Source organism: Anser anser, assembly GCF_964211835.1.
Source record: "Anser anser genome assembly, chromosome: 3".
Taxonomy (NCBI): domain Eukaryota; kingdom Metazoa; phylum Chordata; class Aves; order Anseriformes; family Anatidae; genus Anser; species Anser anser.
This window is the reverse complement of record NC_139722.1, coordinates 4,513,123-4,533,668: the sequence shown is the minus strand read 5'-3', so window position 1 is coordinate 4,533,668 and position 20,546 is coordinate 4,513,123. Positions and strand designations below refer to the sequence as shown.

The 20,546-nt window shown below is 38.5% G+C and overlaps 1 long non-coding RNA gene across 1 annotated transcript; it reads left to right on the top strand.

The window, feature by feature from the left end:
- Positions 1-2,825: 2,825 nt before the first annotated feature.
- Positions 2,826-12,388, top strand: LOC310897637. Its single transcript, XR_014582427.1, has 3 exons — positions 2,826-2,932; positions 9,931-10,070; positions 12,100-12,388. It is a non-coding gene; the product is annotated as an uncharacterized lncRNA (long non-coding RNA).
- Positions 12,389-20,546: the final 8,158 nt, after the last annotated feature.

Here is a 20,546-nt window from a genome sequence, read left to right as displayed (position 1 = left end):
CCATCAATAAAAGACTAAGTGAAACTGCAAGCCATCTGTCTCTGGTGTGACTCCGAAACCTGCAGAACATCTCCCTGGTGGTGGTAACCATTAGTCATCCCCTTAGTCTTCGGGGGAGATGCTTCATCTGGGTGCAAGGTGCAAATTTTCTCTAGTCATACTGGTAGATTGCATAGAACAGAAGTTGTAAACAGCAATATTTTACTGTAAAAGATATTTTAAAACCTTGGAAGGAGGAGATAATCTTGAAAATTTGACTTTAATCAGTTTCCTTGAGTGCTGAAACATGTTCTAGTGTTCCTTCTATTCCCAAATTACAACTGCATTCATTAAATCAGAAAGTTCTCAATATAAATTTGTCCATCATTTTCTTTTATATCTGTCTTCTGGGAAAGCACCAGACTTAAAACAATTGTTTGGGCTCCCATAGAAAAATCATAATGAGAAATGACCCCTGTAACAGCAGGTTTCTGTGTTTATATAGACAAGCCCCAGTTATCTTTAGTGAGTGAAAAGTCTGAAAAAATGGCCTTATATGGGCCCTCACGTTTTCACAACAGTGCATTTTCCTGGATTTTCTGGGCTTTGACTATTTTCATACTTGTATACAGAGGTGCCATGATAAGAAAACGACTTCAGAGGAGCTAGGACACTAACATTTTTAAACAGGCATGGAAAGGATACCACCAGACTACTGAGCAGCTACTGCTTGGGATTTTGTTCTTGTTGAATTTATTTTATTTTATTTTATTTTACTTATTTATTATTATTATTTTTACTGAGATAATTGCGTCAACATTTTCTACAGACCAAACATCTGAAAAATTTCTTCTTTGAAGCTCTGGCACCAGTTGGTGGTGGAAACTTGGATCTTTTCCCCTCCCTCTGTGCCATAAACCTGCAGATGCCAGATCTGGCATTTGCATCCATGACAAGTATGCTGCCTTGCCAGCTTGTTTCACTGAAATTGGCTCCTGCTGGGAGGATCTGCTCACAAACTTGTTATGCTGGCACCTGACCATTTTTGGGTACTATCTTTAACAGGGCACATCTGTTGTAGGCACACATACTCTTTAGCTGGCTAAGTACCACGTGATAGACTGTCCTATTTTATGGAATTTATCCAGCCTTGACACACTCTTGGGTACACAGCTCAGCAATTCTACAGTCTTGGTTACACTTGACAGCCCAGGCTGACATTAGCAATCTTGTCTCACTTCCCCCTCTTTCATGAGGAGTAATCACAGTTGCCTTCCTCATCCGTATGGCTAAAACACAAGGCTAAGTCATATGGTTGTCGAGTCTGAGACATATTGGGTCTGTTTGACAACTCCTTTTTTCAAGGCTCTCTAAATAGTGCAGAAAATTCCACTGCAATTAATTTTGAAAATGTTAAGTGCTTATTAACTGTGAAAGCTCTGAAAGGAAAGCAAAAATAAATGGTTGTCAGGATTCCCTTTATTTAAACTACTATAATTTGTTTCCTTAAAAAAGGAAAGAAGATCAATGGCTGGAGAAAGAGCCTGGGAGATCCTTTAATTTCACCTTTGTATCTGATTTCTATTATGGGAGTTTGGGAAGTTCGACCCAGTTATATTCATTATTCTTTGGCAAGAGGTCTTGAAAAGTATTATTGATGTTAAAATTAATGCTGCTTCTTCAGCAAGAATCAGAGTATTCAGCTCTAGAGGAGAGCAATTAGCTGCTGATATATTTCACTCAGGCTAAGGGCAAGAGAAAAGATGAGGGAACCTGGGTCTGCCAGTACCACAACAGGGGGCTGCAGAGATTTCTCGTACTATGAAAGAAGACCAGGCAGGCAGCTATGTAAGCCATCAACTATGTTTATGCTCCATCCAGATCACAGCTCCATCCAGATCATGCCATGCAAACACATACAGAAAATTTCAGTAGTTATTAATTATGTAAGCTCTGAAAGGAAGGAAGAAACAAATGTCTGTCAGAAATCTCTTCATGTAAGTGAAACGCTTCCAATTAAAAATAAATAAGTAAATAAATAAATAAAAAGAAACAAAATTTGCTTTAATGGTGTTTGAAAATTGCACGGAGTTGTTTTACCAGACAGGCATCAAAAGTAGCATAACGCATTTTCTATGTATACAAATACAAAATCACATACATGTTTATACACATAAACATACCAATATCTGTGCCCACACTTAATTTACTGTGAAACTGCATATTTATGTGTCTGGTCATCAGATTTATCCATATGTTTATGGATAGAAATATGGGTATTTAGGTGGTGATGCAACAGGATAAACTGAAAAGCTCCATCACTGACCATGTGTACATCACTATTCCTTTCTACCCTGCCCTATAACTCTTCCCTCTTCTCCCTTGTGAATGTGGCTTTCTTCCTCTGTACAAGCCCCTGGAAAGCAAAATTGAGTCCTGAAACAGGAGTCCTAAACGTTCGAAAATTGAGTCTTAATTGAGTCCTAAACATTCCAAAATCTTTACAATCAAATATCCTTCAGTCCTACAGGACAAGAAAAGGGATATTTACACTTGCTTCTAGTACAGAACAATTATGTATATTAAATTTAAAAGTTGGGCTATTTTTATGTTACAAAAAACTGTCCTTGGCCCATATGAGAGAATTCAGTTTTGCTTCTTCTGTGCTCTCCATTCCGTGAATAAATGTAACCATGACACATCTGTTTCCAGTGCACAGACATCAAAGGAAATGCATTACAGAAAGTAGTCCTGATTAACATAAGTGGAAAAAAACAAAAACAAAAACAAACTTCTAGTTTCTATTTTGTTGCTTATTTTTCTCTAAATATTTCTGTGGCGTATTCCTAACATCTAGATGTTAGGAGAAACATGAAGGAAAGTGAAGCACTGGAGTAAATTGCCTGAGAAATAGGTGGTGGAATATGCATCCCTGGATGTTTCTGAGAACAAGGTAGGTAAGCAGCTGCCAAAAGAGCTTAGATATGGTTGATCTTGCTGTGATTAAGTAATAAAGCAGAAGACTTTGTGTAGTCCTGCTCAGATCCACCTCCTACAGATGCCATGTAGGGTAGATGGTGTTAGATGGTGATAGAGATATAAATGTTGCATTCTGATTTCTCTGTAATGTTTTGCTTTGTAAGGGTTTTTTTCTCTCCTAGTTTATCAAAGACAAACTAAAAACAAGCAAACAAGTAAAAAACCTTGATGAAAAACATTGTGTTGATACTCTCATACTTTCTATATATCACAAAAATGCATGGATACAGTGTTTGCCTTTTCCATGTCTTAGAAAACTGTGTGCAATAGACTTATTTATACTTACACTCTCATCTTGGAAGAAAATCAGGTCACCTACATTGCACACAAGAACAAACAGAAATATTCTGAAGCTATTATTCAGGTTAAGTGACATCATTTTATGGAAATTATACTGAAATTACAAATAGCTTAGAGTTAATGTAGTAAAATTGGAAGTTTAATGTAGTAAAATTGGAAGTGACTTCTTACTTTGTAAGGTGCACTGAAAGAATGTTGAGATGAAATCAGGTCTTCTAGAGAGCATATGTATTGGTAAACAAATGTGTGTGTGCATGCATGTTTTACATATCTGTATATATGCATGAATGTGGTGTGTACATACCACAAAGCAACATTTTGGTATGGCTTATTGCTATGATATTTGGTTGTTTCTCCTTGACTGGAATTTGAGGCCAATTATTATCTAAATGATTTTCAGAATATTTTCTTTAAGGAAGATAAAACCAACAGAAGAAAATCTGTGATATCTCTGTCTATGGATATGTTTTCATTTTTCATTGCCTTTTTTCTCCATTACCTTGTGATTTTATTTTCCAGTTTCAGGCAGGATTGGAAGAGATCTGGAGGTCTAAAAATTAAAAAATTCCTACTAGGAAACAGGTAGCTGTTAGAACTGTGAGACTAGTCACTCCGTGGCCATGAAATATACTACCTGAGCTTGGGAGCTACTATACGCCACAGAAACCCCTGGTTTTATCCCACTTCAAATTCACTTCTGGGTCTTCCTAAAGAGCTACACAGAACCATCACTAAAAGATGCCTCAAGAGACACACAGTCCATCTGTGCACCTTCTTTCCACAGCTGTCCAGACTTGGATATTACATGGTGTTCCTTGGCAGTTTCCCTGTCTTCACAGTAGAAGTAAACAAACAAACAAACAAACAAACAAATAAATAAATAAAATGAATAAATAAATAATGTATATATATATATAAGATATTCTCAGGTTAGCTTATGGGCAAACATAAGCTTTATAATTGGGATTATTCTTTAAAATAAGTTATTGAGGCCATGTGCCCTAGTCCATATTTCTAAGCACCTTTGTGTTATGAACATTTATGTCTTTTATCTAGTGAATCCTTTGCCCTTGTGTCTCTTGTTTTCACTACAAGACATATCCTGACTTAACAGTACAATACACGACAGCCTTGTGCATGAAATCATGCTCAGCAGCTACGTGGAAGAAAGGGAAATATTTACACTGTTTCTTCAGGACAAAACGAATGCCAGAATCAGGAGTTGCTGGATCCTATTATCCATGAACTTCCCACATGTTATTGACCTTGTTACTTTCTGATCACATTTTGGGTCAACAGGCTTGTTGATCCACAAAACTTTATATTAGTTATTGAGATGTCTGTGGCAGTTTAGGATGTATCTATAGTCAATACAGCAAAGGACACAAGCACATTCATGAGGTGACACATCTTAGTTGAGCTGGCTCGTTCTCCTGAGATACCTCTTTCTTCACTCACTAGATAATGATCCAACAACAACTCTCATACCTTAAGTCATAAAGGATAAATCTGGACCTGGATTCTGACAAGAAAACTGAGAATCAGATCTATCTTGGACTGTCTGGTTTACACTGTGAAAAGTGATTCTCTGTGTTCATCTACACGTTAGGCAGGAAGGGCCTTGGAAGACAGACCTTGCAAGGAGGACTGTTTCAAACTGTGCGACTGCCCAGTTGTGATTCATATACAAAGAAAAGGGGTTTCAACAGTCTTGTCTGATGAAACAAGGCCTCAGAATGTATCTTTCCTAAATATTCTTTATCATGGCATACCCAACCTTTCACAGTCAGATGGCTGATTCTCTCCAGCTTCACATGAAATACTTTCCTGCACAAGCTGGGACACAGCATGGAAAGATCAAAGGCTGCTGTCTGACTGCTCATCTCTGCTACTGTTGAAAAATTTTTTCCAGGTGCAGAAAAGACCTTTAACCCTTTCTTCAGCCTGTTTGTTAGAGAGGAAAAGTGTCTCTTATGTTGTTTTAATCAAGAGATCCTGTAGGCTGTGTGTGAGAAAGGTTCAGGAGAAGGGGATTGGTAATTTTGGTATTTGCTTTAGAAGAAAGATGCTGGGGGAAGCAGTAAGAAGCAAAGTAACAAAGATCAGGCCTACCAATGTCTACACTGTCATATCCAAACAAGGATAATAAATATATTTCTATGCCATAACTATGCCTATCTTAAGATCTCTTTATTATCTGTGCATACTACTTGCACTAAAGGTTCACACTGCAGCATCACTACTGTGCTGGGAGAAGAAACATAGTGAGCTACCATTCCTAAAAATCACAGAAAGTCGTGCTTTGAAAGACTTTGAAAGATCTTCTGTACCATTACTCTGATCCAAGGCAAGATCAATTGAACCTAAAGATTTTTTTTTTTATTTTTTTTTTTTATGTCTAATCCATCTTCAAAAATTACAGTATGATTTTACAGTTTTCCTACTGAGTGTGCTGGATGTGGTGGCTCCTATTAATGTCTGTGTCAAGAATCCCAAAGGCTCTAGTGGCCTGCAGTTCTCCTTTAGGATGTCTCATAAGCTACTTATTTTGCCATGAATGGGATATCTTAACAGTAAAGTCTTTGTTTTGTAAAATTTGGAACCACTTTATCCCTGAGTCAAATTAGAACCAGAGAGCTATCACTTTGCAATGTAGAGGCATCTTGTTCTGATATTTTAGTCACCATGATACTTCATTCCAAAATGATCCAATTAAATAATCCAATCCAAATAATTTGTAACATTAGAGTAGCATAATCCACTCTGAATAGTCTGTAGCACTAGATTTGCATTGTGAGCAGCACAAAATCTTGCAGAACTCAAAAGAAAGACTATCAGAAAATTCTGAGCTTGACATGCAGGATTTCACAAGAGGGAAGACTGAGGCTATCTTGGAGACATGCTTGCATTTGAAATATATAGATGTTGATATCCAGGGGTAGATTTATTAGTAGGAATGAAGAGGGTTTTTAAAAGCTTTATCTTGCTATCTTGTTTGCATACCATAGTGTTGGGTTCCTGGCCTGCATGTCAGTCAAGCGTGTTGGGCGAGGACTGTGGTGGAACAGTAGCATTGCAAAACATCTGTTGGACAATTTCAGCCAAAATTCGACAGATGGGGTACAGATTGCAAGGATGTTACAGCTTCTGAGTTTCATAAAAAATAAGCGGCCAGGTAGATGAAAGAGATATTGCTAGTACTTCCTTTACAGAGCAGGCTCAATATAGTCTCAGTTATTATAGATAGCAGATAATACATGGAAGAAAGGGAATCTCTGAATGTTGCAGCCATTCACGAGCTTGAATAAGCTTATTGGACATGAGGGGACTCCGCTAAAAAAACAAAACCATTACTTGCCCAGCTTCAGTTGTCCCACTGCATACACAGTAACTCATTATGCTGCATTTTTCTCATGCTTCCTTGATTTATCTTATGTCTTCATTTTTCAGAGCATTTAGTAGAAATATTATCCTTTTTTTTTTTTCTTACAGAAATAAATGGACCGAAGTGTTAACAGTTGAAAAGGACCACAGAAATTAATACAGTTAATTTACAAATGTAAGAACAAAACAGCAGATTAATGAAAAAAATTGATAAAAAAAAATGGTGAAATGAGTTGCCCAGTGTCACACAGGAAAGTAGTAGCAGAGATCAGTAAAAACAGATATTTTTGTGCAAAAACCAAAGTAAGGAAGATCAAACATCCTTTATTTCAAATTCTAGAGCAATAGAAAACATACACTGGACAATAGATCAGACCTTGAATTTAGAGCACTTTAATACTTCCAAATTCAGGAAAGAAAAGAAAAAATCAACTCCTTGATAATAAGCACAAAGAAAATAGATCTTGAATTAATGTCTTGAAACAGAAACCTGGGAATCCTGAATTCCAGAGCCCTGCCAATTATAACTGCAATATATCTGTATTTAAAGGACAATAAAACTCTGCTGTTTAAATGGATTTGGTTCTTCATCCTGCAAAAGACTGCATGAGTCAAGTGGTGGGAATTTTCCATTTGTGCTAAAACAGCACTTTTATTTCTCTTTTACACTAATAGCTCAGGCCCCGTGTCTCTCATTTCATAACCCAAAGGTATGGAAGTCCTACTTGCATTATGCTCTGTCAGCTGTGTCACAAAAATACTGATTTAAAGCTCTATTTTTTCCTTCTTTTGCATGTTTCCAACAATGTCTGGGGCAGAACTTTCTACAGGTAACCTCCCATATTTAATATTCCTCTTCTCAAGAAAATATGTGCTTCTTAAACAGTAGATAGTCTGAAGAAGAAGAGAGAGAGAGGAAGAGAGAGAGAGAGAGCCTCCAGGCCTTCTCTTTTTCACAAATGACTGTGATAATGAAGAGGAAATACTGAAGCTCTCAGTTTACAGTTATTCTGTGGGATCATAATTTCGGAAAACCTTATTTGCCCATGGTCTTCTTACAGAAGAGCTCTTTGCTCCATCCCTCACATGTGCAAGAGGGTAGAAAAGAGATTAAGCGGAGTGGTCTCATCAGAGCTGCCAAGATAAAAGGGACAGTATCAGCTATTGATTTTCATGTCCACTGCTGCCACATCTAGCCCTATTCTCCATATACTCATAGGACAGAGGGCTTTTTATTCAAGGTACCTACCACTGAAAAATTCTAGAGAAGATCACATTTTGGAAATGGAATGTGGGTAACAAAATGAATCTTACTTGCTCCAGATAATGAATTACTTTTTGGATATAAGCTCAGGCAAAAGAAAAAGAAAAAAAGCTTCACAACATGCTAATTCTTATCCAAAAGTAGCATGAGAAACTCTCCCTTTTTCATTTAACAGTTATGCTTTGATAATCATGCACCTGTCCAACAGGGTTTCTGTTCCCAGACATACTTTTCCTTTGTCCTGATGGACATCCATGTAGAAATAGGTTTCTGGGCAATGATATTCTGTAGTTAGTTTCTTGAATCCTCTGGTAATCATATAAAAATAAAATAAAATTAAAATGTATATATATCCTGAAGAGAGAATCATTCCCATCAGCTACCAACCTCATCATTACCCATTCCAAGTATACCAACATGCATCATCAGTCTCAAGATCACATGAAGTACTCTTTCCTCTCCACAACTGCATATCTCCCCTAGGATAATAATCACAGTTCTTGAATATTTCAAAACAATATCAAAAACAAAATAAAAATCCCAATTTTCCCCCAAATCCTAATCAAATATATTTTAGTATCTGGAAACAACACAAAGGAGTCTGTATCATGTAAGTTGCTAAATGCTTGTCTGGCTGCAAAAGGTGCTGGTGGTTGATAGTCATAATTTGAAAACTAATGTAGAGATAAAATCAGTGCTGTCTGTTGCTGGGCTATGCCAGGTAGGGATCATCTGTGACTCATGGTGAGAACAGGAGAACACAGGAAATCGACCTGGAGAATTTTCCAAGAAAGAAAACAGAGTGGTGCTATTAAAACAAACCATTAATATATGACTTTTGAACACGTTTGCTGAAAAACAGTAGATGTACCATCACTGAAATCCTCTTAATTTCCTTGGTCAAGAAACACTCTTCAACTGACCTAAGGGCATGAAGAAGCTGCCCCACCTGAGAAGTTTCTTCTATCTCTGTGTTCAAAGATCTTGAACTAGAGCAGCTGATAGCCTAAATATTTCTGTTTTCTTACTGAGGTAGTTAATTCTCTAAGTAACATGTGCAATGAACAGAAATCCTTTGTGCATTTCACTGACTTTACTCAGATTAACCCCACCTACCACTTGCCCCCTGAAGTCAATATAATGACAACTCCTGAAAATATATAATAATTATAGAGTCTTTGATTTGACACTTTTGAGGAAAAAAACGTAAATAAAAATAGTTTCTCTTACTACCATAGGTGCCTTTGAAACATAAATTAGAATTTCTTGTCCTAATTTGCCGTTGACAAGTCTTAGAGGCAGAGTTAAGACAAAATTCTTGAGCCAGCAAACTTGCTTCTACAAGTACAAAGGAATTTAAAGAGTGGCCTCAGGAAGAAATGGATGTAGCTGTCAGTCACATGAAAGAATTTAGAAACAGAATGCAATGCTTTGTCAAATGGTGGGATTCAAATGTAATGGCATGTCGTTGACCCTGGTGCTCAGCAACACATATTTCAAATCCCCAAAGATTAATAGGGAAGATGGTTACAGCTCTCACAACAGCTGCTGGAAAGTGTTCCTATCTCAGGTTTTAATTACATGTATTTATACAGTAAAAAAGTCCTAAATGCATTATAGCCTGTAGTATGCAACAATTTTGAACATTTATGAGATTCAGGCAATTAAGAGTCTAAACTTTCAAATGTTTCCAGATGGCACACTGATTAACAATTGTGTGAATTTAATATTTGTTTAAATGCGCTACTCTTTAAAATATTTCTTAATAGTATATGAATGCATTCAAATAAATCTAGGCACAACTTTTCTTCAAGCACAACTTGCCTCATTGCCTGAAGAAGTGGAAATCTCATTAGCTGATTATATAGACCAAAAGCAGTAGCAGAGCAGAGGTAAGAGATGAAAAAGACGAAAAAGAAGCCAAGCTATTTTTTAACTAATGAATGTTTCTCCTTTCTCTTTAGACACAGGTCCCACGGTATTCATGCAAGCCATTTACAACATCAGTCTCTCAATTCTTGCAAGTGAACCTACTCATAAGGACATTTCCTTGGGGCTAACAGCATTATGAATGTTGACATCTGTTGCGTACAGTAAATGGAAGGTGAGGACCTATTTTTTTTTTTTTTAACAGCACTAAACCTTTTGTGCTTTCAATGGGGTTAAACCGCTTAAATTCCTTAAATAATGTATCTACAGCTTATTTTGATATTTCCAGGCCTTCCATGTATACTACATTTTTTTGCTTAAGACTTGAATCATTGCAATCCCCCTTCTTCCACCAAAATGCATATTTTCGTAGATTAAATTTACTCTAGGAGACAGAAACTTACTGATGATGATGGCAGTCACTAGCTATGCATCTACATCCTTCAGAGATTTTTGTGTGAGTTTATGGTTTGGTTAGTATCTATATTTGAATCCAATAGTAGAGTTTGGAAGAACAGGACAGCTCAAAAATTAAATATCAGGAGTCCTGTAATTCCTCTGCTCTCAAATCTGCTGCTAACTAACAATAATCGTTTAAAATCTAGCCTCTGCCACATTCAGGAGAAATTGGGTTTTCATTTTGTGCAGTATTTGCAGTATGTGCAAGTCACAGAAAATGAGATTTATCTCACCTGCCATCTGAGGTCTACAAGGTAATCATCTGAGACCAGGACTTGGTGATACAGTAACGTCCCCTGATAGTTAACAGAGAAAAATATATGCCTTCAAAAAAGACATGCCTTCAAATCCAGATGCTTTTCTCCTCTTTCACTCTAAGAGGAGACTGAACCGCTCTCTGAAAATTCTTGCTCCCCCCAGTTTGTAAAAAGTCTGGACTCATTGCTTTAGATATAGTTGTATAACTCCTTGATACCTAAATTAAGGTAAATCTCAATAATAAAGAAGATAATTTATTTTGAATTTCAAAATAGATGTAAATTTCAAAACTAACTTTTTCATGTGTGTGCATGTGTGTATCAGGGACAGCTGAAGTTAGAAAAAACAACAGAAACATCTACATTTTGGCAGAAATGATCCAGTTCTCCAGCTTGACTTTCACCCTTAATAAAGCTATTTCATTGTATTTTCTTTCTGAGGTACAATTTAAACCATTAATTACGCCTTTTGCCTTTCTTTTCCTCTGTTCTCTTTTCCCTTGGGTTACTTCTGCAGGTTGCAAAACTGGCAACATTCATGTTGGAGCAGTTTTTGAAATTCCACACAATCTCCTGGTTTTGAAATTAAGCAAAGGAAGATTATTTATTCACAAACCTGTAAGGAATCAGAATGAAACCTTAAAAATTAAATTAGCAAACTGAAATTGTGTGAAATGATTTTAATAGAAACAGGAGAAACAATGGAAACCTACCCCTAGGCGCTGGTTCCTGAACATCTGTAAGGGAAATTTATGAAGTAAATTTTATGGTGTGCTGGGTGTGATTTTAAGGACAATATTCCTAGCTCAGTAGCAAGAACAGACAATCTCATCATTTGCTTCCACGTGGGAAAAATACACAAAAGGAAAAGGTATGAGAAGCAGCCAAAAGAATATAAAATATGAATGATGTCTAAAAGAAGAAAGAATGTTATGATTTCCTTTAGTTTAACACTGGGTTAGCAGGAGCTGGGAACAACTATAATCTAGAGCCCAGAGCCTGGACACTACCTGGCTTTTAGGATAAGTAACTTGTCTAATTATGTTTTCTTTTAATCTCTCTGCCTGTTTGGATTGCAAACACAATTGATGGAAACAAGAGAACTTCTTTCTATTTCTTTGACCACAGTCCTGCATAAGGACGCAACAGGCAAAAATACCTAATATACATATGATGATGTCTGGCAGGCTGTTTGCTGGCAGTATTGAACTCTTAAAGACCAATTTATTTTCTCCTTGTCTGGGACTACGCTGTTTGTTGTGTTTGTTGATGGAAGTTTATATATATACATACATATATATATATATATGCCAACTCTATTTGTCATTGAATCACTGTGTTATGGTAATCTTACATACTCAGTTATTCCTCCACAAATTTTGCATCTGCCTTCCCCTTCTATTTCTATTTTTTAAAATGTCAGTGCGTACTGATTTTGTTGCCTTCATTGTTATGACAGGTGTTTTTTTTTTTTTTTTTTCTTTTCAGCAGGAGTCATGAAGACAAAATTTTAATGCCAGTATTAACTTGTCCATAATAGCTAGTGGAGAAGGAAGACAGGAATGATGAAGATGTTCCCCCCACCCTCAGAAACAGACAAAACTAGTCTGAGTTACTTGACAGAGGAAAACCTCTTCTGATTTCACCCACTCAAATAACCATCACATCTTTATGAAGTGGTATGAAAACTTTATTTTTACAAAAACAAAAAATTATTTATTTTTACAAAGGAAAAAAAAAGCATAGCAATTATACCTATTCCTAAATATCTTGACAGTACAGCTAATCCCAGGAAAAAAAAAAAAAGTTTTACATAAAGTTGTTTCTAAGAAAAAAACAATTTTTCAGTATAGCAAGGTAATTAGCATAGGCTTTCATACCTGAATTCTAATGAATTCATTCCTATTTATTCTTAGTGTTTTATCACCACTTACTTTTCCAGATACTTCATGTGATATATTAGTCTGTTTGGATTTGATAGGCAATAAAAACAGACCAGTCTGTCTGTTAGCTCTATAACTCTCTTGCATTTAAGAAATAATATAAATAGTATAAAGACAGAGGGAGAAATCAACACGTCAATTATTTATATAGAAAAAAAGTCTACCTAGTAAAATGAAATTGCTTAGCTCCTAAAGGGCAGAGATGAACTTTTTTGGCTGCTTATGCAGAAATGTTATAAATATTTAAATGTAAATAATAAAATCTTTACATGCATAAATAAACATGAGATTGATATTACGCACACCACAGCATCAAAATATGACAACTGCTGCTTCTTCAAGAAAATGGATATTTCCTGTGACTGAATTTAGAATAATCTCAAAGCTAATAAGAACCTCACATATGCTCCCATTCCACATTGCTTTTAAGCAAATTTCCTCTTTTCAGAAAAAAATAAAAATAAAAAATCTGAAGACCTCTCTGGAAGAAATGTTTAGGATGAAATAAAACACAGGTTCTGACTTCATCGAATATAAAATACTAGGCTTAGAATGGGGGTAGCTGAGGGAATTTTAAGAGCTAGCAACATAAAAATTGTCAGCTATTTTGTCCATTATAATGGTCCTTATGGCTACAGGAATGAACCAGTTGACGTGACTGAAGGTTGCGTCAATAGCAGTGGTAAAGAGCCTGGTATGAAGAATAAAGTGGTGATCCCCAGGCCTTCTCTTTGTCTTCCACCGTAGCATTCAGACCAGAGGAGCCTTCCCAGACCAAAGTCTCATGTTGTGGCAGATCTGATGTTCACAGTCCCTCCCTGTGCCATGCGACCCAACTCACTGCTATCTTCTGCCTTCAGCCATCATGAGTCACTTCATGGCCACCTGGCTGTCTGTGATACACCTCGGCAGAAGGAACCAGGTCCAAGCTCATTACCACTGTTTTGCCAGGAGGTTTGTTTTTGAACCTTTGGTTATGTGCATATGATTACATAAAACAGGTCATGGATCAGTCAGAGGTCAGTTCAGTTCTACAGCTAAAGGAACACTCTGGCTTGCAGACACATGCCTAAAGTCTCTTTCCCTACAGAGAGGATAGCAGTGTTCAAACTGCCTGTTGGGAACAGTCCTTAGCATGTACAATCCCCTGGGCCATGCCTAGACATAGTCTAGGAGGGTGCTAACCTGTGCAAACCAAAGTGATATAAAAAGCATGTGAACAATTACATATTCTGTATAATAAGGGAACGGAGGTTGACAGCATGTTCTGGCTTTGATTTGTTTGTTGGTATAGACATAACCTTTGTTCCCAGTAGAGAGTTATGAGGTTCTGAAGAACTCCATGTTTATGAAAAGACTCTAGAGACAGGCTCTAAGAGTACTGGAAATTCTATGATTAGTCTCTTTTCCCACAGACACATTTATTTAAGTAATTTCCCTTTGCTAACATGAGCTCATTTTGTGGTATACAACTGTTCTAGGCTTTTAATCCATATCACCATCTGTATAGTTTTACCAATTGTAAGCATGTCTATATATGCAGAATATAAAGATACTCCAGGAATGTTAAATAAACAAGTTCAGGAATACTACTTAACATTAAAAATAACAGCAGCAACAAAAGAAGATAGAGTCCTTCAAGAGGTCTCAAAATCATGTCTCCCTCTTTGATGTTATTTTAATAACAGACTCAAGTTCAAATGTAAGACCACCTGCCCAAGTGAGAGATGGAAAATGTTCAGGACTGTTGAGCACTCCACACATTTTCATAGTGGCTCCGCAAAGAGCTATTTAGCACAGGTGTTTAATTACGACACATCAGGGAAGCTCATGGCATTCTATGCTCCTTAGCCTCACGCTCCCACCTGTGCAGTGGACTTATGTCAGCAAGCAGGGCTGAAAAAGCAGCTACACTGCAATGCTCACAGCTTCCAAAACTGCTCTGGGGCTTTTCCGACTTAGTGGGAGTAACCAAGCTCATTGCAAGAAAGCCACAGGTATATACTGCATGAGCACAGGAATAATGCTAGATTATGAAATGCTCTCCAGTTACATTGTTTGGAATTGGAGAGTGGCTCATGAGCAGTTTGGATCATGACACTGTGCTAAGGGTTTCTGTCCAGAAGCCCAAGGAATGGGAGAATGATCTTAAAAATTCAAGAGAAAGCTGTCTGGAAAATTTCCAGTGCAAATACTTTTTTCCTTCTGAAAATGCTGAGTTGTTGAGTATAAAATGTGTGGTGGAAACTTTCAGACTTCAATTCATCCTAACCTGCCCAAAAAACACAAGAAAAGAATGGAATGACCTTGTAAACTCAAAATATTCAAAAATACTCACTTTCACCCTCCCCCTTTTTATTTACTTTTTTTTTTTTTGAGACAAGATGCTCTGAGTTTCCGTTTTTAAAAGCTTATAATTAAATAAAAGTTTGTTCTAAGTTTAACTATAGTCCCTGAGGGTTACTAAAATAAAACTATTTCCCTATATGAGTCTGTCTCTCTTCCATCATCTCATATTTACAGGAATTTTTCAAGTTTTTCCCTCTGTGTTTGTGTATGTTTGTTTGTTTGTTTGTCTTAAATCACATTCAAACCAAATTTAAAACCTATTTCCTTTCTAGATCTGACCAACCATCTGACAAGGTGCAAGATTTCTGGCAGGAGAAACAAGTGTCTTATTAAATGTGTTAATGTAGCAGTGGCACCTGGTTACTAGTAGGCTCTAATTTCAGTTTAAAAATAGAAACTGTTATCTTCAGAGTTATACACAGAACACAGATATTCAGATTGGATTGGTTCCAAGCTTTCTTACATAGTTATGAAAATCGTAGTCATAACATAGACTTTATTGGGCTGGTCCCTTCAACAGAAAGTAATAATAGAAAAAGAGTACATTAACTAGCACAGCATCAATATGATGCCATAAACAATCCATGGGTTTTGATCCCTGGAGTGCAATTCACAGAATCATAGGATCATAGAATACTCCTGACCCCATACAGCACCACCCAAAAGCCAAGCCCTATGACTGAGAGCATTGTCCAAATCCTTCTTGAACTCTGACAGCTCGGTGCCATGACCACTGCCCTGGGGAGCCTGTTCCAACGCCTCATCACCTTCTCGGTGAAGAACCTTTTCCTTATATCCAGCCTGACCCTCCCCTGTTTCAGCTCCATGCCATTCTCTCAGGTTCTATCGCTGTCCCCAGACAGCAGAGATCAGTGCCTGCCCCTCCGCTCCTGTATGGGGTTTCTGTGGCAAGGTTCTGGTAGAGGGGAGCTGCACAGGTGGCTTCTGTGAGAAGAATCCAGAAGCTGCCCCATATTAGATAAGGGCCTGTTTCAGCCATCTCCTAAGGGGTCTGCTGCTGCCCAGAGCCGAGTAAATAAGCAATGTTGTTTGCACCTCTGGGACAGCATATTTAAGAAAGGGAGAAAAACTTGCTGCACAACAGCAGCAGGGAGAGCAAGGAATGAAAACCAGCCCTGCAGACCCCAAGGTTGCTGTAGCAGGAGAGCAGGAGGTGCTCCAGGCACGCAGCACAAGTTCCCCTGCGGCCTGTGGAGAGGCCCCTGGTGGAGCAGGCTGTCCCCCTGCAGCCCACGGGTCCCACACGGAGCAGATCTCCACGCTGCAGCCCGTGGAGGAGCCCCCGGTGGAGCAGGTGGATGTGGCCTGGAGGAGGCTGCGGCCCATGGAGAGCCCCCGCAGGAGCAGGCCCCGGGCCGGAGCTGCAGCCCGTGGAGAGGAGCCCACGCAGGAGCAGGGGGTCTGGGGGGTGCTGCCGCCCGTGGGGGACCCGTGCTGGAGCAGTTTGCTCCTGGGGGATGGACCCCGTGGTACGGAGCCGTGTGGGAGCAGTTCTTGAAGAGCTGCTGCCTGTGGGCAGCCCCGGCAGGCTCAGTTCGGGAAGGACGGCATCCCGTGGGAGGGACCCCACGGGGAGCAGGGGCACAGAGTGACCGTGAGGGGGCAGCGGAGATGCAATTCCCATTCCTCTGACCCCCTGGGCCGCTCAGGGGGAGGAGGTGGAAAAGAGTGGATGGGGGGCGGGGGGGGGGGGAAGGTGTTTTTAGTTTTTTTATTTGATTCTCACTGCTTTAGCTTGTAAGTAATAGGTAATATATTTTATTAATCTCCCTATGCTGAGTCGGTTTTGCCTGTGACAATAATTGTTAAGCGATCTCCCTGTCCTTACCTCAACCCTTGAACTCTTGTCATCATATTTTCCCCCCTTTCCCTTTGAGGAGGGGGGAGTGAGAGAGCAGTTGTGGTGGAGTTTGGCTGCCCAGCTGAGTAAAACCACCTCCGCTCCCCTCATGAGGAAGCTGCAGGCCACCATGAGGCCTCCCCTCTGTCTCCTCTTCTCCAGGCTGAACAAACCAAGGGACTTCAGCTGCTTGTCATACATCTTGCACTCTAGACTCTTCACCATTTTTGTAGCTCTCCGTTGGACACTCAGAGTTTTATGTCCTTATATTGTGGTGCCCCAAACTGCACACAGTGCTTGAGGTGAGGCCTTACCAGTACACAGCAGAGTGGCACAGTCCCTTCCCTTGACCAGCTGCAATGCCATGCCTGATGGATACGCTTGGCCCTCCTGGCTGCCAGGACATTGTTGACTCATATTCAACTTGCTCTCAACCAGAACCCCCAGATCCCTCTCTGTGGGGCTGCTCTCCTAGTCTGTACGTATATCCAGGGTTGCCCCTTCCCAAACGCAGAATCCAGCACTTACTATTTTAAACTTCATATTGTTGGCGATTGACCAGCTCTCTAATTTGCTGAGATCTCTCTACAAGGCCTCTCTACCTTCAACAGAGTCAACTGCTCCTTCAAATTGAGTGTCATCTTCAAGCTTACTTAGTATAACTTCAAGTTCTGAGTCCAAGTCATTTATGAAAATTATAAGGAGAACAGGCCCTAAAACGGAGCCCTGTAGAACTGCACTAGTTACTGGCCTAGTAACTAGTTACCTGATACAATCCCATTTTCTATAACCCTTTGAGCCCGTCCCATCATCCAATTGTTTATCCATTGCATTGTGTATTTATCTAGCTGTATCCTGGACATTTTCTCTGAAGGATACTGTGAGTAGCAGTATTGGAAGTTTTACTGAAATCCAAGAAGATTACATCAACTGGTTTCCCTTGGTCACCTAGAAGGGTGACCTTGTCATAAAAGGAAATTAAGTTAATTAAGCAGGACCTTCCCCTTGTAAACCTGTGTTGGCAGTGACCAATGACCACATTGTCCTTCAGATTCTTTTCAATAACTCCCAGAATAATCTTCAAAATTTTAGAAGACACTGAAGTGAGACTGACAGGCCTGTAATTACCAGTGACTTCTTTCTTGGCCTTCTTGAAAATTGGAACAAAATTTACCAATTTCTAGTCAACTAGGACCTCTCCAGATTCTCAAGACCATTGAAAAATAATTGAGAGAGGTCTCACACTGACATCAGCCAGATCTCTGAGTACCCTGGGTTGAATCCCATCAGGTCCCATAGTATTCTGTGAATCCAGCTGGAGCAGCAAATTCCACATAAGTTCAAGGTTGGCTGGGAGTTTATTGCAGTCACAGTTCTCGAGCTCAGGGCACCTGGGGTCCCAGAGTCCATAAATGGTGTTGAAGACAAAGGCAAAGAAGGCATTTAACATCTCTGCTTTGTCTATGTCCCTGCCTGTGAGGTGACCATCTTCATCAAATAATGAAACAATGTTTTCTCTGGTCTTCCTTTTGCAATTAACATATTCAAAAAAGCCCTTTTCATTATCCCCCATGGTACTGGCCAGCTTCAATTCTGAGCCTTGGCTGCATGTATTTTCTCCCTACAACAATGAACGGTGTCTCTGTAGTCCTCCCATGTCACCCGACCTCGCTTCCAGTGGCCATACACTTTCTTTTTCTTTCTAAGGTCTAGAAGAAGATCCCTGCTTAGCCAAGCTGACTTCTGCCCCACTTGCTTTACTTCTGTTATTTTAATATTGCCTGTTCCTCTGCTCTTAAGAGGTAATACTTAAAAATTGACTAGCATGATGGACCCCAATTCTTTCAAAAGCAGTTTTCCTGGGGACCTTGCTAACCAGTTCCCAGAGCAGCCTGAAGTCTGCTCTTCCCAAATCCAGAGTTGAAGTTTTGGTGGAAGTTTTCATCCTATTACCAGATATTTAAAACTCAACTACGTCATAGTCACTACATTCAAGATGGCCACCAATCACCACTTCACTCATGAGACCCTGTCTGTTCACAAACAACAGATCTAGGAGGGCATGTTTCCTAGTCAGCTTCCTTAGTACCTGTACCAAGAAGCTATCATCAATGTATTTTAGGAATCCCTGGACCTGTTTGCTTCAGCTCTATGGTATTTTCAGTTAATGTCTGGCAAGCTGAAGTCACCATAAGGACAAGGGCAGCTGTCCTAGAGGTATCTCTTAATTCCTTAAAGAATATTTCATAGGTGTTGTCATCCTGGCTAAGTGGTCTGTAGTAGATTCCCACAATGACATCTGATATAATTCATCTAATCTAACTTAAAAACATTAAGAATATGAGTCTAAATCAGTGTTCTAGGCTCTTTTGACAAGTAATGTAGAAAGAATGGCAATTTCAATGTAGAATTCACTGGGCTGATATGAATTTCATTTAAATATTTCTTTTTTTTTTTTTTTCCATACTTATCTTAAAATGAACTTGAAAAACCACCTCCCATGTGAATGTTTTCTCTGAAGATTTGTAAATCTAAAATCTAATCTTGCCAACAGTATCTTTTACCCTGGTTATAATATCTCAAGGAATAGCATTTTCTTTTCTATACGGGTGGATTCTGATGATCAGATCTTCTATATGACTGAGGTGCTTAGACTTTAAGTTTTTGTACTCCACAGGAGAAAAATGATAAAGACATGCAATATCTCCCCATTACTTCAGCTGTCGCTGAGGTTATGAAACAATCTTCTTTTGCAATACTTTCAGGTTTGTTCTTATAGGAATGCAGATTTCCAAGCTGGGTCTTGAGACAGCTACTTAGCCCAATATCTAATTAACAATGAAACATTTTCGTTGGCATGTGGGGTGAAAACTGTGGGCTGATGTACATTCCAGAAAGGTGAACTTCTTATGAAACATATGTTTCTTAGGCAGAAACATACAGTTTGGCACATCTCTTTTTATCAGGAATTTATCTTTCTTTTAAACACAACTGATCCCCCTTTTGTTGTTGTTGTTGTTTTGTAGGTAGGTTATTTATCAAATAGCCATCTAACCACTTTCCTCAAAGAGTTGATGAAATTAGTTGAAATCAAAAACAGTGATGTCCCAGCTCTGGCTGTTTGACATATTCAGTCCATACAGGCTTCCATGGAACAGTAGGGAACCTTGGAAATCTATCCAAGTTGTAGAAAGGGTCATACTTTAAGCTTTAAAACTTTCTGAATGTATTATAATAATTTATACTTTTAATTTAAGAAAACCTTTGGAATTTTGCAATATTAGTTTCAATTTACACTTGATTTTAGCCTTTTTTTTTTTTTTTTTTTTTTTTTACAATGGAATGTTGTTTCAACACAACATATGGGATATTTAGAACCGTACTGAAAGTGTGAATCATTAGTCTGATCCCTTACTGGAATTACTAGTTGAGAATCTCAAAAATTCAGAATCTGTCTTTTGGTTTAACTCAGTTTTCTGAAGTCTAAATCTGATGTCTTCAAGCTAACTGTCACAGAATTCACAGATAAATGCAATTATAATATAAATATTGAACATGAAATGCTTTGTTTGCATTACCAATTTCCCATCGACATCCAGAAATATGATCTAGAATTATGAGTTTTTCTGTTGTCTTCTGGCAACAAAGAAGAACTTTCTAAATGCAAGAGAACATGTGTTGCTCAGCTAAAAGATCTTATAATCTAGTTACTCTAAAGGCATTCATTGATTCCAGTCTTTGGAGATGAATTTTGCTCTCTAGTTACTTTTAAAATATATTCT